At 52.8% G+C, this 15,224-nt stretch overlaps 1 long non-coding RNA gene across 1 annotated transcript; it reads right to left on the bottom strand.

Annotated features, from left to right (window-relative positions):
- Nucleotides 1-2,310: 2,310 nt before the first annotated feature.
- On the bottom strand, nt 2,311-14,557 carry LOC138843891 (uncharacterized). Its single transcript, XR_011379043.1, has 3 exons — nt 11,600-14,557; nt 11,316-11,374; nt 2,311-7,325 (listed from the first exon to the last, which is right to left on the bottom strand). It is a non-coding gene; the product is annotated as an uncharacterized lncRNA (long non-coding RNA).
- Between the last annotated feature and the right edge of the window lie 667 nt (nt 14,558-15,224).

Below are 15,224 nucleotides of genomic sequence, written 5' to 3'. Positions count from 1 at the left end.
ACTGATGGCAGGAAACTGGAGTGTTTTTCTCTCACATTTGATCCTATGGATCCTATGGACACGAGGAATCTGCCTCTTCTCAGAGATGCCTGTTCAACGTGACCCAACACCCGCTCGTCCGGCTAACCAGCCACACGAAGCAGGAACGCATCCAAAGGTTGCAAGCCCGTAGGGCACTGTGTGGCTGTCTCCAGTTGGTTGGTACCTGATCTTTTGTAGGGAAGTGTGGACTTCGAGGCGGGCATCACAGACTCCCTCCAGTGTCTGGCTCTGGCTCCCTGGCCAATCCCTTTATATTCGACACTTAATGCAGACGGAGGAGGCCTGAAATACATTCCTCAGATGCCGATGCTGCTGGGATCTGCCGAGCCATGTGTTTGTGAAATGAAGGCGCGGAGGAGGAGCTGCCTTGCAAGAGGTTACAGCTGCTGCCTCCCTGGCTGCCCCGGCCTCTGTCCTGAGTGGTCCCAAAGTCAGGGCTCACGGCTTTGTGCCTAGGAGAAGGGAGGGATGTCAGTGGCAAGCAGAGGGCAAGAGGAGGCGTGAGGGGATGGCAATTGCACAAGTTTTTTTTTTGGACAGGCAGAATGGACAGAGAGAAAGGTCTTCCTTTGCCGTTGGTTCACCCTCCAATGGCCGCCGCGGCCAGTGCACTGCGGCCAGCGCACCGCGCTGATCCGATGGCAGGAGCCAGGTACTTATCCTGGTCTCCCCGGGGTGCAGGGCCCAAGTACTTGGGCCATCCTCCACTGCACTCCCTGGCCACAGCAGAGAGCTGCCCTGGAAGAGGGGCAACCGGGACAGAATCCGGCACCCCGACCGGGACTAGAACCTGGCCCTGCAGCAACCCTAAGAATGTAACTCAGGGCCTTGAATGCCTCTTTCCAATAACCTATCTCTGGAGTCCCTGTTTGATGTTCTGCCTTAACATTTTAAAAAAGAATATAAATGAGGTAACGACAGGAATTAGAGTTAATAGGCTTCGTGATATCCTCAAACTTTGTTCAAGGAAAGACAACATTCAGAAGACGAAGGACATCTGTCATATGGGCCTTGGCTTTGCAAAATGTGAATCTATGTGTGTGGCTGGATTTCAAACGATCAACGTGCTACTGTTGGAACTTTCTTCCAGAGTGTTTTCTCAATCCAGTCCTTGAGGTCTCTGCCCAAGAAGTCTTTCGAAAAAGCAAGCTACCTCTCTGTGTTGCTCCTGGTCAGAAGGGTGTGCAGGTCCACCTGCCCCAAGTGCCCCAGGAGGAGGGGACGTCTGTACACGGTGGTTAGTGTCATCTCATCTCAGTCCCAGGCTGCATAAGTATGACTACACATTAAATTTTCCAGGAATACAATGACAGTGTACATCAAGAGACAAGTGTACGTCTTGGCATCCAAAATGTTGGCCAGTGTTGCTCGCTGCTGCTGAGATCCGTGTCACAGGCACGAAGGCCCTGAGGGTATTTAAGTCAGGGGCACAGCGCACCTTTGTCGGTCTGCATTGCAAGCTGTCACACCTGCACTAATTCCAGGTCTCGGCACAAGTGTCTGACGACTCCAGTGTCCCTTCTAGGAGAGTCGGGCCCACACATTATATACACAAGCGCGTCTCCTTACCCTTACCAAGGCACCCTATCGGTTTGCATGTGTGCAGAGAAGTTACATTACAAGGATACTTAAAAAACCTCATGGAAAAATAATTTTATCTTTTAGTTTCATTTTTCTATGAACTTCGAAATTACTCATGTATTTGTAAATTACAACTCAATGTACTAAAAGGAACAATACAGGCCGGCGCCGCGGCTCACCAGGCTAATCCTCCACCTGCGGTGCTGGTACCCCAGGTTCTAGTCCTAGTCGGAGCGCCGGATTCTGTCCCGGTTGCTCCTCTTCCAGGCCAGCTCTCTGCTGTGGCCAGGGAGTGCAGTGGAGGATGGCCCAAGTGCTTGGGCCCTGCACCCCATGGGAGACCAGGAGAAGCACCTGGCTCCTGGCTTTGGATCAGTGCAGTGCGCTGGCTGTAACAGCCATTTGGGGGGTGAACCAATGGAAGGAAGACCTTTCTCTCTCTCTCTCTCTCTCTCTCACTGTCTAACTCTGCCTGACAAAAAAAAAAAAAAAAAAAATGTCATCATATGAAGCCTTAAACCATATCCAAACTGTAAGACACAGTAGGGCCCAAGTCTGTCTTTTTCACCTAATTTCTACCACACTCCTCATCACCACCTCCTACAAACATGCGCACACACACACACACACACACCTCCAAGCCCATATGGACATGCAGCATTCTCTGAAAAACAATGCACACTGCAATTCATTGAGCTTTTTATTAAAGATTCATTTATCTGAAAGATAGTTACAGAGAGGCAGAGGCAGAGAGAGAAAGAGGTGTTATATCCTCTGGTTCACTCCCCAGATGTCCAGGAGCTGATCCAAAGCTGCACCAGTCCAAAGCCAGGAGCCAGGAACAACTTCTAGGTCTCCCACGTGGGTGCAGGAGCCCAAACACTTGGGCCATCTTCTACGGCTGTCCCAGGCCAAAGCAGAGAGCTGGATTGGAAGTGGAGCAGCCAGGTCTCAAACCGGCACCAATATGGGATGCCAGCACTATAGGCAGCGGCTTTGCTCCCTATGCTACAGGGCCAGCCCTTCATTAAGCTTTTACTGAGCACCTACTATGTGCCAAATATTGTGCTAGGCCTGCCAGCAACTTGGGAAACCCACATCCTTCCATTCTCTCTGGTTGTGCTGATATAGAAACTCTCATCCATGTCTTTATTAATTCAAAAGCCATTAACTGAGTGCATGATGGGTACCACACTTTGTGCTGAGGTCTAGAAAAACAAAAACAAAAGACAGATGTCTACCTTGTAGGTCAGAGGGCAGTGAGCACTGTGCAGGTGCAGGCAGAAGTGCCAACTCTCACACCTCATCAAGACCAAGGATGGCTTTGTTGAGAAAATAATGCTGGGGCTATGGACGGGTACAGGATGTGTGCCCATGACAGAGACAAAGGTCAGATCACAGGGGCCCTGGATGCTGGGTTTCCTGGCTGATGCTCCCTGTAACAGCACCTAGCTCACTAAAACAAAGAAGAAATGACCATCAGGATACAGATGTCTGTTATGGAATCCAGTAAAAAACAGAACAGCCAGGCCTCAGGAAGCCTGCAACACTGCCGCTTCCAGGTTCTTGGCCACTGAAGGTCACAGTCTTTCACTTCAAAGCTCTGGGATGAACACGACTCAGCTCCCATGAGCCTGACCTTGTGGTTCATGGTTTGAATGCAAAATAGGTTTGACTGACCTGGCTTTGGTCAAGGGTGCATTCCTGGTCCAATCAGCTGTGGTCAGGGGCAAGCTCCGGTGTCAAAATGCTCAGAGAACTGAGGTCTTGGGTGTGGTGCACAGTCTCAGAATTGTCCACCTTGGTCCAAAGCATGACTACCCAAGGGTGAAGGCGAAGAATCATGGTCCAATGTATGAGTTAAGGATGCTGTTGTCTACAAGTTACATAAATCATGTTACGGCAGCTTATGCAAGTACAAATGAATTATTCTGACATACCAAGAAACCCAGCCATGGTTATGACCAGTATTAGTTCAACAACTCAACAGTCCTAAGGCTGGTGTTTCTATAATTCCCTTGGCTCCCTCATGGTCATGTGGTGCTGTTATAAATCCAGTTGTCACAAACACATTCAAGATTTAAAAGGAAGGAAGACTGGAACAAAACATGTCCCTGCCCTTTTAACAGGAGTGTGCAAAACACTTCCCCAAAACCTCCTAGGAGAATTCTACTGAGTTATCTTAGCCACACTTTTTCTTTCTCTTAAAGATGTTATTTATTTGAGAGGGAGAGTTACAGACAGAGAGAGGGAGAGACAAAGAGAAAGGCCTTCTATCCATTGGTTCACACCCCAAATGTCCACAACAGCTGGAGCTGGGCCAACCCAAAGGCAGGATCCAGTAGCTTCTTCTGGGTCTCCCACACAGGTGCAGGGGCCCAAAAACTTGGGCCATCTTTCATTGCTTTCCTAGGCCATTAGCAAGGAGCTGGATCAGAAGAGGAGCAGCCAGGACATGAACCAGCACCCACATGGGGTGCTGGCACCACAGGCAGAGGCTTAGCCTACTACACCACAGTGCCGGCCCCCTTAGTCATGCCTTTTATTATGACCACTGATCACAGCACTGGGCAGGCAGGAAGCAGAGTCGCTACCATGCCTTGGTCAGTCAAGTCCTAGAACTAAGCACTTGGGGACCCTGAGCATCGAGTCTGCAAGTGATGCTGACCTTGTATTCACAGTCTTGCATGTGTATGGGATCTGTGTCTTACTTTTTTTTTTTTTTTTTTTTTTTTTTGACAGGCAGAGTAGACAGAGAGAGAGAGAGAGACAAAGATCTTCCTTTTCTGTTGGTTCACCCCCAATGACTGCTGCAGCCGGTGCACCACGCTGATCCGAAGCCAGGAGCCAGGTGCTTCTCCTGGTCTCCCATGCGGGTGCAGGACCCAAGCACTTGGGCCATCCTCCACTACACTCCCTGGCCACAGCAGAGAGCTGGACAGGAAGAGGGGCAACCGGGACAGAATCCAGCGCCCCAACCAGGACTAGAACCCGGGGTGCCAGCGCCACAGGCGGAGGATTAGCCTAGTGAGCCGCGGCGACGGCCCTGTGTCTTACTTCTAACCAATTCAGCAAGACAAAATGACGAGCTGTCACTTCTGGTTCTATTATAAAAGATCCTCTTGGCTAAGAATCAGTCTCACGCTCCAGACGCTGTCCCTGGCTCACTGTGAACATGTAAGGGCCATGCTGGAGGCCCTCGTGGGAAGGAGGCTGCCAGGGTAGGCAACATGGGCTGTTGCTGCCATTCTGGTTTTTCTCCCTTTTTCCCAACAGCTCTTCTGTTCAAATCCCCCCTACACACACAGGGACCCGTGTACCCCTCTCAGTTCCGGTCCTGGGGGCAGAGCACAGGACACACAGTAAAGCAGCTGTTAGCAGCACAATGTCAGTTTAGTGTCGCCTAAGCCAGTGCATTCGGAGTGAGCCTCAGCGTGTATGCAGGAGGCGCCACACGGAGACAATTTTTCCCCCTGGAGGTGACGGAGCAACCACGTAGCCCTGAGAGCAGCAGGCGGCACCTGAAACCTCAGAATCGGACAGCCTCACGGGGAGCCAGGGAGCCTGACACCTGCCGACACTGTGACACTACTAGATCAAATCTTCATCTCATCCAAGAATTCTCTGTACCGGTCCACTGTGGATTTTTCCCTTCCAGTCCAAACTATCCTAGTAAATATAGTAGCCACCTAAAATAACATGATGATACTTCAAAAAGTTCATGAAACAAATGGAATTAAAAGTTAAGTTTGGGGGCAGGCATGTGGCGTAGCGGGTTGAGCAGCTGCCTGCAGCACCGGCATCTCACATGGGCCCCAGTCTTGGAGTCCCAGCTGCTCCACGTCCGATCCAGCTCCCTGCTAATGCCCTGGGAAAGCAGAGGAGGATGGGCTGCTGCACCTGTGTGGGAGACCCAGAAGAAGCTACTGGACCCTGGCTTTGGCCTGGCCCAACTTAGGCTGTTGTGCCCATTTGGGGAGTGAACCAGAGAATGGAAGCGATCTCTCCCTAGTGCCCCAATTCCCCTACCCTGTAACTCTGACTATCAAATAAATAACATCTTTTGAAGAAGAGAAGTTTACGGGCAGGCATTTGATGCAACAGTGAAGGCTGCTTGGGAGATGTGCCTCCCACACCTGATGCCTGGTTCAATGCCCAGCTCTGCTGTGGACTCTGGTTTCCTACTCACGTGTACCCTGGGAAGCAGCTGGCGATGGCTCAAGTACTTGGGTCCCTGCTACCCACATGGGAGAGAGACCAGACTGGGCTTCTGGTTCATGGCTTTGATCTCAGCTCTTGTGGACATTCAGGGAGCGAACAAGCAGATGGAAGCTCTCTTTCTTTCTCTATCTCTTGGTTTCTCTGTCTCTGCCTTTCAAATAAATACCAACAAATAAATACAATTTCTTAAAATGATATTTCAGCGCAAAAACATTTGAAACCCTGGGGCATTTTCTTTTCTCTAAACGCATTATTGCCCACGTCTTTCCCTGAACTACACTGCAAGCTCCTGGCAGGACATAAAGGTTCTAGTTTATTTTGTATTCCAAGGGCAACATGTAGTTGCTTAATAAATAGCTGTTGATTAAGAATCTATCCTATCCAAGTTTGCACAAAATATGCTAGCTGTTAGGACCCGATAGCTTGAAAACCAACCCAGGGAATAAAGGTGCAAGGGACACACTTCGATCAGCACAAGGTAAAATGCACAATGTCCTCACCATCTGCTTTTGTCCCCCAAGAAGACAGAGTGACGTCCCTTCCCCCAGCACCCGGGATGGGACTGTTTGGGAAGAGGGGCACTGTAGGTGGAACTAAGTTAAATGAGTTCATACCACAGGAGGCCTGGCCCTCCAGTGTCCGGAGAGAAGCTCTGTGAGGGTGGGGGCTGAGATGGAAGGAAGCTGAGGAGCACCCAGGACTGCCCGCCACCGCCGGAGTCTATGAAGGCGCAAACAGAGATTCGACCCAGGGTTTTAGAGGAGCCTGGCCTTGCTGTGGCCTCGGTGTCGGCCACGTCACAGGCAGAACTGTGAGAGAATCACTTCTGCTGCTTTCAGCTCCCAGTTTGTGGCATTCTGTGGCAGAAGTGCCAAGAAACTAACATAGTGGGGCTGGCGCTGTGGCATAGTGAGTAAAGCCACCACCTGCAGCGCTGGCATCCCATGTGGGTGCCAGTCCGAGTCCCAGCTGCTCCACTTCTGATCCCGCTCTCTGCTATGGCCTGGGAAAGCAGTGGGAGATGGCCCAAGTCCTGGGTCTCCACACCCACATGGGAGACTTGGAAGAAGCTCTTGGCTCCTGGCTTCAGACCGGCCCAGCTCTGTGGCCATTTGGGAAGTGAACCTATGGACGGAAGACCTCCCCGCCCCCTCTCTCTGCCTTGCCTTTCAAATAATCTTAAAAAAAAGAAAGAAAAAGAAAAAAACATAGCAATAGATGCAGATTTAACAGAAATCACATCCCAGGCTGACCTTGGGAAAGTTGGCCCTATGCTGATGTGACCCCAGGCCCTGTGTGTCCTGCCCTGCTCCCCAGAGCCACACTTCTGTCCTCAGTCCACACCCCACCACCTCCCCCAACACACACACACAGTCCTGCTTCCTCCCAGCCTGCACCACGCCGCTCCAGCCGCAGGCTGACGAGTTCCTCCTCCCGGCCGGTCCTCATCTTGCCTTGGGTCTCAGCTCCCATGCCTCCTCCTAGAAAGATTGATTTTCCCGTTATTCATTTATCCCAGTGTGCGTTTAAATCACTTTCGTATTTCTCTATATAGAATTCAGCAGAAGGCAGAGAGAGGGCGGGCACCACAGCACAGCTACTCTGAGCTGCTCTATTCCCTAGGCAGCTCCCTGCCAAGGTGCCTGGGAAGGTGGCAGAAGATGCTTCCAGGACTTGGGCCCCAGCCACCCACGTGGAAGACCCGGATGCAGTTCCAGGCTGCTGGCTTCAGTATGGACCACTCCCGGCCACTGCGGCCATTTGGAAGAGTGAACCAGTAGAGATACAAGTCCCTCTCCCTCTCACCCCGTGCGTGTGTGTGTGTCACTCTCCTCTGCAAATAAACAAGTGAATCTGTTTAAATGAAGACGATGACAGAGAAGAGTGGCCAGGACCCCCGGCTGCCCTGCAGGTCTCTGGCAGGGGCCAGAGGGCAGGCGGACGTGGGGTGAGGGGCACAGAGCACTGACCTGCACCCCTTCCTTTCTCAGCCCACCTCCCCGGATACCTACAGGAAAGCTGTCTGTCATCAACCTCACTCATCAAGGAGTTCAGGGGCAGATGTGCGCTCCTTTGAGACAGGCAACTGCTACACAGAAATCCCCGACCCCCAAGGAACCTTGGGCTCCAAACCTCCATCCTCTCGTGACCCCTCCAGCTACTGCTTCAGCATCGACCCTCTCCCACCACCCAGAGAACACATCCAGGCTGAGCAGTGCCCCTGGAATCACCGGCAGAGCAGACCCCGGGCTGGGGGACTCCACAGGGGCCGAGTCCCAGCCTGGCCTCAGTCTGACTCAGACTGGGCCCCTTACAGAGGACAGAGGGGTATTTGGCTCAAGGTCTGGAGGCTGCAGAGTCCACGTGTGCGCCACCAGCCTCCACTCAGTGGCGTCCAGCGTGGTGAGGGGCTGTCAGCTCAGGCTCACTTCCTTCTCTGACAAAGCCACCCCCCTGATGACCTTGCTAACCCTGGGCACCTCCGGAGACCATCGGCACGGGAGTGAGCTTCAAAACGAGTGCTGGAGGCGCCGTTCCGAGCAGGCTCCTTAGCAGCACGTGCCCCTGGAGTTACTGTGATGGGGAAGTGCACGCCAGCACGGGGCGCCCCACGCGTACAGCCTGTTTACTCGGCTCCTGTGACTGCTAAGACCACCTCCGCAGATCCATCCTCACCCCCATCTCACTCGGTGGCACTGGGAGAGCCCAAGACCCTCAGAATCTCGGTTGGAATTATCAGAAGGTCGAGGAAAAAGCAGAGCTGGGTGGAGGGAATTTTCATCGGCACCAACAGAACTGGAGGCCCGTGACTAAATGGACCACCACCCCCGCCCTGAGATGGGAAGGTAGGGTCCTCTTTGGGCCATGGCCGCTCCCTCCACTCTGGCGGGAAGAGGCATCCAGGTCAAACACGCTTGGGCCAGTGTCACGGTGCAGCCCGTTAAGCTGACACTGGCATCCTAAGTGAGGGCAGGTCCAAACCCCGCTGCTCCACTTCCAGTCCAGCTCCTTGCTAACACACCTGGGAAACCAGCAGAAGTCAGCCCAAGTGCTTGGGCCCCTCCACCCATATGGGAGATCCAGAAGAAGCTTCTAGCTCCTGGCTTCAGTCTGGCCCAGCCCTGGCCATGGCAGCCATCTGGGGAGTGAACCAGCAGATGGAAGACCACTCTCTCTCTCTCTAACTCTGCCTTTCAAATAAAACAAATGTTAAGAAAAAAGACACTGAGGGCAGAGCTCTTAGTGGGGAGCAAAGGGACCGAAGTCAGCCATCTGCAAATATACACTTTCACCACCCTCTCCTCCATGGTGCCTTCACAGCCAAACGACTTGGACCAGGAGAAAGACACTGTGACAAGTGGCATGGCCACTCCACAACTCACAGCACAGGGAGTTCACAGGAGAGGAAGAAGGGACTCCTTGGGGTAGAAGTTCTGCGAGGGACAGCAAACACGAAGGAACCCACTATTGGCTCTTGTTAAAGCCCAGCCACAGAGCCTGCCTGGGTCAGGGTCCACCAGTCTCTGCTTCCATCGGCTTTTTAAAAATATTTTATTCATTTACTTGCAGAGAGATGGAGACAAAGACAGGAAGAGGTACACAGACATCTTCCATCTGCTGGGTCACTCCTCAGTTGTTTGCTATAGCTGGGCCACCTCTAGACCACAGCCAGGAGCCCAGAACTCGACCGAGGTCTCCCCCAGGGGTGGCAGGGAACCAATTACTTGAGCTGTCACCTGCTGCCACCCTCAGTGTGCATTAGCAGGAAGCTGGAATCGGAAGTGGAGGAGCCGGGACTCGAACCAGGCATTCTGACGTGGGCACCCCAAGCAGCACATCCTAACCACTGCACCAATACCTACCCCTATTTCCACCAGGTTTAACCTGCATCACGATTTTCCTGCAATGATAAGTCCAACACTCCAAACTGCACACTCTATCATCTATTTTTTCCTTCTTCCTGTACTTTTGTCATTCTCTATGCAACAATTCACCAGAAACTCAGCATCTGAAGACAGCAGGCGTTAACCAGCTGAGACCTGTGGGTGTCAGAAGTCTGGTCGCAGGTGGCTGGTCACACCCTGCAAGGCAGCAGTGATGGGTCAAGTAGCTGGATCCCTGCCACTCATGTGGGAGACCCGAGTTGAGTTCCTGGCTCCTGGCTTCAACCTTGGCCCTGGTTCGGTGCCAGCCATTGCAGCCATCTGGGTAGTGAACCAGCAGATGGGAGATCTCTCTTTCTGTCTCTCAAATAAATAAAATACATAAACAGCAAGCAGCGACAAACACGTTCATTATGCTTTTAAAGAAAGAGAATACTAAACGGTGTTCATGTCTCTCTCCTTGGTGGCTATGAAGGTAAGAAAATGAGTGGACCAGCCATGTGCCCTATTCTGAGAACTGGTGTTGGTCCTGTTTTCATGCCTGCCTTACAACAGGACCGCAGCAGGCCCTTTGGGATCTCCCTTGTCCCACAAGGGTCCGCCCAGCCGAGGAGGCTCAGGACAACTCAGGGATTCAGAAGGCCCGGGTGTCTGAGGATTCCAGCATGGGGACAGCACTGCCTGACCCCACGGCCAACTCGGCTTTGCTCTGGAGACTCGCTCACCTGGGGAGACTTTCTGTGAAGGTGCTGTTCCCCGTCCTAGGGGTGAGCACCCAGCTGCAGCCGGACAGTTAGGAAGCTCACTGCTTCAATTTCTTTGTTATTGATTTTCTTATTTGAAAGATAGAGTGACAGAGGGAGAAGGAGGGGGAAGGAGGGAAGAAGAGAGGAGGAGGAGGAGAGTGAGGGAAAGAGAGAGAGAAAGAGATCTTCCGTCTTCTGGTTCACTCCCCCAATGGCAGCAACGGCTGGAGTTAGGCCAGGCCAAAGCCAGGAACCAGGAGCTGCACTTGGTCTCCCAGGTGGGTGCAGGGGCTCAAGAACCCGGGTCATCACCTGCTGCCTCCTGTGTGCAATCAGGGAGCTACTGGGAAATGGAGGCTGGGCTCGGCAGCAGGCGTTCTGAGATGTGATGCTGGCATCCCAAGCAGCAGCGTAATGCACTGCACCACACCACCTGTCCCTTTAACTTCCACTTGGAGCTGACGGCAAAGGGCCTAAAGTTGGTTAGAATTCTTTAGCCCCAGTGACAGAGCACTGAAAAGATTATCCTTGAGTTTCCAATTTTGAGAGCTGACATAGGAAACCTTTGATTTCCTTTTAAGATAAATATCTTTTCAGTTATTTTTCCTTTTCTAAATAATTAGTTACACTCAGGATCTGTTCCCATCTGACTGATGGGCACCTTCCAGGTACTCAGGGTGGCAGCAGCTGGCCCATGTGGGGCACTGAGCACTAATGCCGTGGGTTCACAAGCACCACTTATTGACATGTGCACCTGCTAACACCAGTACTCAGCCAGAACACCTTGTTTTTAAACCGGTTTGCAATCACAAAGTGTGCTAATAGTCCAGGACTCACTCACCCTGTCCTTTTGGACTCTTCGTAGTTCTTCAAAGCAAACTCCCAGGGAGCCGGCAAGATCTGTAACACAAAGGAGGCCTCGCCTCACACAATGCTCCCCTTTGCAATGATTGGCATATGTAGAAAACACACGTGTGCAAGATTAACTGGAAGAAGACTTGGTCCCTGTTGCAGGCTGAAGGGTGTCTCCACCAAGAAGGCTATGTTGGAGCCCTCCTCACAAGGCCCTCAGAAAATGGCCTTATAGGGAAGTAGAGCTGTGGCAGAATTAGCTGGGTCACACACCTGGTCACACTCCAAGCAAGGGGCTGGGCCCCCAATCCATTGTGACTGCTGCCCTTGAGAGATGGCAGTGGGGAGAGGTGACTCTTAGGCAGAGATCCACGTAGCCACGAAGGCAGAGATCCACGCACTGCAAGCCATGGAGGCCGAGCTAACAGCAAACCACCAGATGCTGGAAGACAGGAGGGTCCCCTGCACATTTCAGAGGGAGCAGCCCTGCCAGCCCCCGGGGCTGTGAGATAATGCATATCTGCTGCCTGTAGAACTTTGACGACAGCCCTTGACTTTCAAAACCATATCGCTTCAATTGCAGAAACGTGGGGGAAGCAAAGTCAGCAGACGAGCCCACTCATGCACAGTGGGCTTGGTGAGGAGAACTGCCTCTTGCCACAAGCCACGGGCAATGGTGGCTCTTTCTAGGACACTGGCATCTGTTTCTTGTGCTTGTACAAGGCACCACCTCAGACCCTCCAGAGCTCAGAGTGATGTGGGTGGGGTCATCTCCGCTGCTTCTGCAGAGGCCAGAGGGGTCAGACCACAAGCCAGAAGCTGGTCATTGGTCATAGACCCAACACACTTTCTGGCAGCAACAGCCCCTGCTTGTTCCTCTCTCTTTTCCTTTGGCATTCAAATTCTGGTGGTAGGGCAGGTGTTTGGCACAGTGGAGACACTGATTGGAATCTCCACGTGTCATTATCTAAGCACCTGGGTTCAAGTCCCAGCTCCCCTCCCAGTTCCAGCTTTCTGCTAAAGTGCATGCTGGGAGGCAGCAGGTGATGGCTCAAGAACTTCGGTTCCTACCAGCCATGAGGGAAACCCAGACAGAATTCCTGGCTTTGGCCTGGCCCAATTCTGGGTGTTGTGGGTACTTGGGGAGTGAACCATAGACCTGAGCTACTTCTCTCTTTATGACTTTCAAATAAAATGAAAATAAGTTTTAAAAATCAGGGGGCAGGTGTGTGAAGCACAGTGAATCATGGCTTGGGATGCCCACACTGCATATGAGAGTGCCAGGCTTCAAGCCCCAGCTACTCCACTTCCAATCCAGCGTCCTGCTAATGCATACCCTGGGAGGCAGCAGGTGATAGCTCAAGAATTTAGGTCCCTGGCACCAACTTGGGAGACTTGGATTGACTTACTGGCTCCTGGCTTCAACCTGCCCAGTCTTGGCTGATATGTGAGCATTTGGGAAATGAACCAGCAAATCAAAGCTCGCTCGCTCTCTCTCTTCAAGTAAATTAAAATAATTATCTTCCCTGACATAGGTGATAAAACAATGAATAAAATACTTTGTCTGCCATTGATAAAATGCAGAAATGTGCCAACCTCCTAAGAATCGGTCTATAAAGCAAGGATGTGAGCCCTGGGAGAGATACACCTGTAGCTTGGAAAAAAACATTTTCCTAGGGTTATCTTCCCTAACAATAAGAACCAAGTAAGTAGCTGACAAGCACACAAACAGCTTATTCATCATCTCACTTCTACACTCGCCCTGCACGGTGCCCACAAGGGTCTTGCATCACAAACTCCACCTGTCTCAAGAGCTGCCTTAAAATCACCCAGCCTGGGCCCCAGAAAACCTGGCGTCCCCCTTCGGGGACAACACCGCAACTGTCCCAGTGGTGTCCTCTGTCCTGCAGGCTGCACGAGTGTGGCTCTGCTTCACGCCCAGGCTGTCAGTGATCTTCAGGAGCTTCAAGGGTCCCCACCCCTGGCTTTGGTAAACAGGAAGCCCGATGTCAGCAGGGTGTTCATTCTGCACGGCTCAGCAGGAGCCGCCCCCCCGTCTGCCCTGGCCACAGCAGTTACCTGCAGGTGGACACTTGCCTAGGGCTGGTTCAATCAGAGCTGTGATACGGGTGTGATACTGGGGCTGGGGTGTTGTCAGTATACAAAGCTGAGCTTCCCAGCAGATACACAAGGCGACGATAGGAGAGGCAGCGTTCTCCTACCCCACACTCAAGTGGGTCTGCCACCTTTCAGTGGCTTCAGCAAGCACACTAAGAAAGGCAGGAGCGCAGGCACCTGGCAGAGCAGTTAAGGCCGCACTCGGGACACTGTGGCCCATACCGCAGTGCCTGGGTTTGAGTCCCAGTGCTGCTCCTGACTCCAGCTTCCTGCTAATATAGATCGTGGAAGGCAGCAAGTGACGGTTCCCGTGCTTGGAATTCTGTCGCTCACTTGAGAGATGCAGACTGAATTCTTGTCTCTTGACTTTGGCTGCTGTGGGCACTTGGGAAGTAAATCAGTAGAAGGAGATCTCTCTGCGTCCATCTCTGTCTTTGCCTTTCAAACAACAAAACAGAAACACATGGGCAGGTGAATCATACTTGGGAGGCCCACATCCTGTATCAGAGTGCCTGGTTCAAGTCCCAGCTGCTCCGCTTCATGCTAATACATCCTGGGAAGTAGCTGGTGACAGTTCAAGTACTTGGGTCCCTGACAACCATGTGAGAAACTCAGATGGAGCTTCAGGCTTTCGTGTTTGACCTTATCCAGCTCTGGACGTTATGGGCATTTGAGAGCCAATGGATGGAAGATTCCCCACCACCACCTCTCTCAAATCAATGAAATTTTTAAAAAGCACTTTTTTAAAAAAATGACTACACACTTAAAAGAAGTGCATAAGTTTCCAGCCAGGCTGGCCCACGTGAAGGTTACCAAGCTCTGGTACTAACAGCTGACGCTGTCTGTGTGCTGGCTGCGGGCTGGGTGCCATTCAGTGCACTTCCCAGGGACCCTTGCACACAGTGCTTCCAACAGCCCTGTAGAGGGGCCGGCATCATTACCTAAGCCTACTTCACAGAGGGAGAAGCACGGGCCAGGGAAGTCAGCTGGCTGACCACGGCTATGCAGGTACAAACAGCAGACTTGGAAGCACACGCTTCCCTTGAAGACAGCAGAAGAGACAGAGCACCTGGGCCTTGCAGAACTACAGGAGCCAGATCCTCTGCTCAGACTCCTCCCACCCCCCCCCCCCTGCCCTGGGGAATATGCACCTGCACTGTGGCAGTTTTCCCAGAGGGAGAGACTGGCACCATCATGCTGAGCGTGGAGGGCAGGGCCGGCCGCCTGCAGCCCGGAGCCCTCAGAAATGCGGGCACTGAGCTCCAGAGCCTGGGCTCCACAGCATCCGTGCCTGCAGCGCCTGTAGTTGCCCCAGCTCACGTCCACCTGCACCTCCCCGGGCTTTCTCGGGGGTTTGCTGCCAAGGCCATGCTTATAGCCCGCGAACACTGGGATTCGTCAGCCCCTAACGAGACGTCCAGGCTTCCTCACGGAGGATGAAGGAAGGATGCCTGTCAAACATGGAGAGGAACAGATCATTGCGGGCCACGAACGCTGAGCTGCGGGCTCAGACCGAATCCAGAATTCGCAGGAGTCGCACACCACACCACGGGGCTAGAGGAGGACCCGGGGATGCCGCGGACTCCGCCAGTCGTCCCCACCCCGGCCCCCACCGGCCCTGTGCTGCTGGGTTTGGTGCATCCTCCTCGCAAGTCCTGCCACCCCTGGCCCCAGCTGGCTCAGAAGTGTCAGCGCAGCGTCCCCTGGGGCTCCAAGCTCCCTCACTGGCAGGGACGTGTCACGGACGTCCCCAAGTCCCTCCAGCTCTGGCGCAGCCCCG

Source organism: Oryctolagus cuniculus, chromosome 9 (genome assembly GCF_964237555.1).
Source record: "Oryctolagus cuniculus chromosome 9, mOryCun1.1, whole genome shotgun sequence".
NCBI classification, from domain to species: domain Eukaryota; kingdom Metazoa; phylum Chordata; class Mammalia; order Lagomorpha; family Leporidae; genus Oryctolagus; species Oryctolagus cuniculus.
Note: the sequence above shows the minus strand (reverse complement) of the source record. Positions and strands in the feature narration are given on the sequence as shown.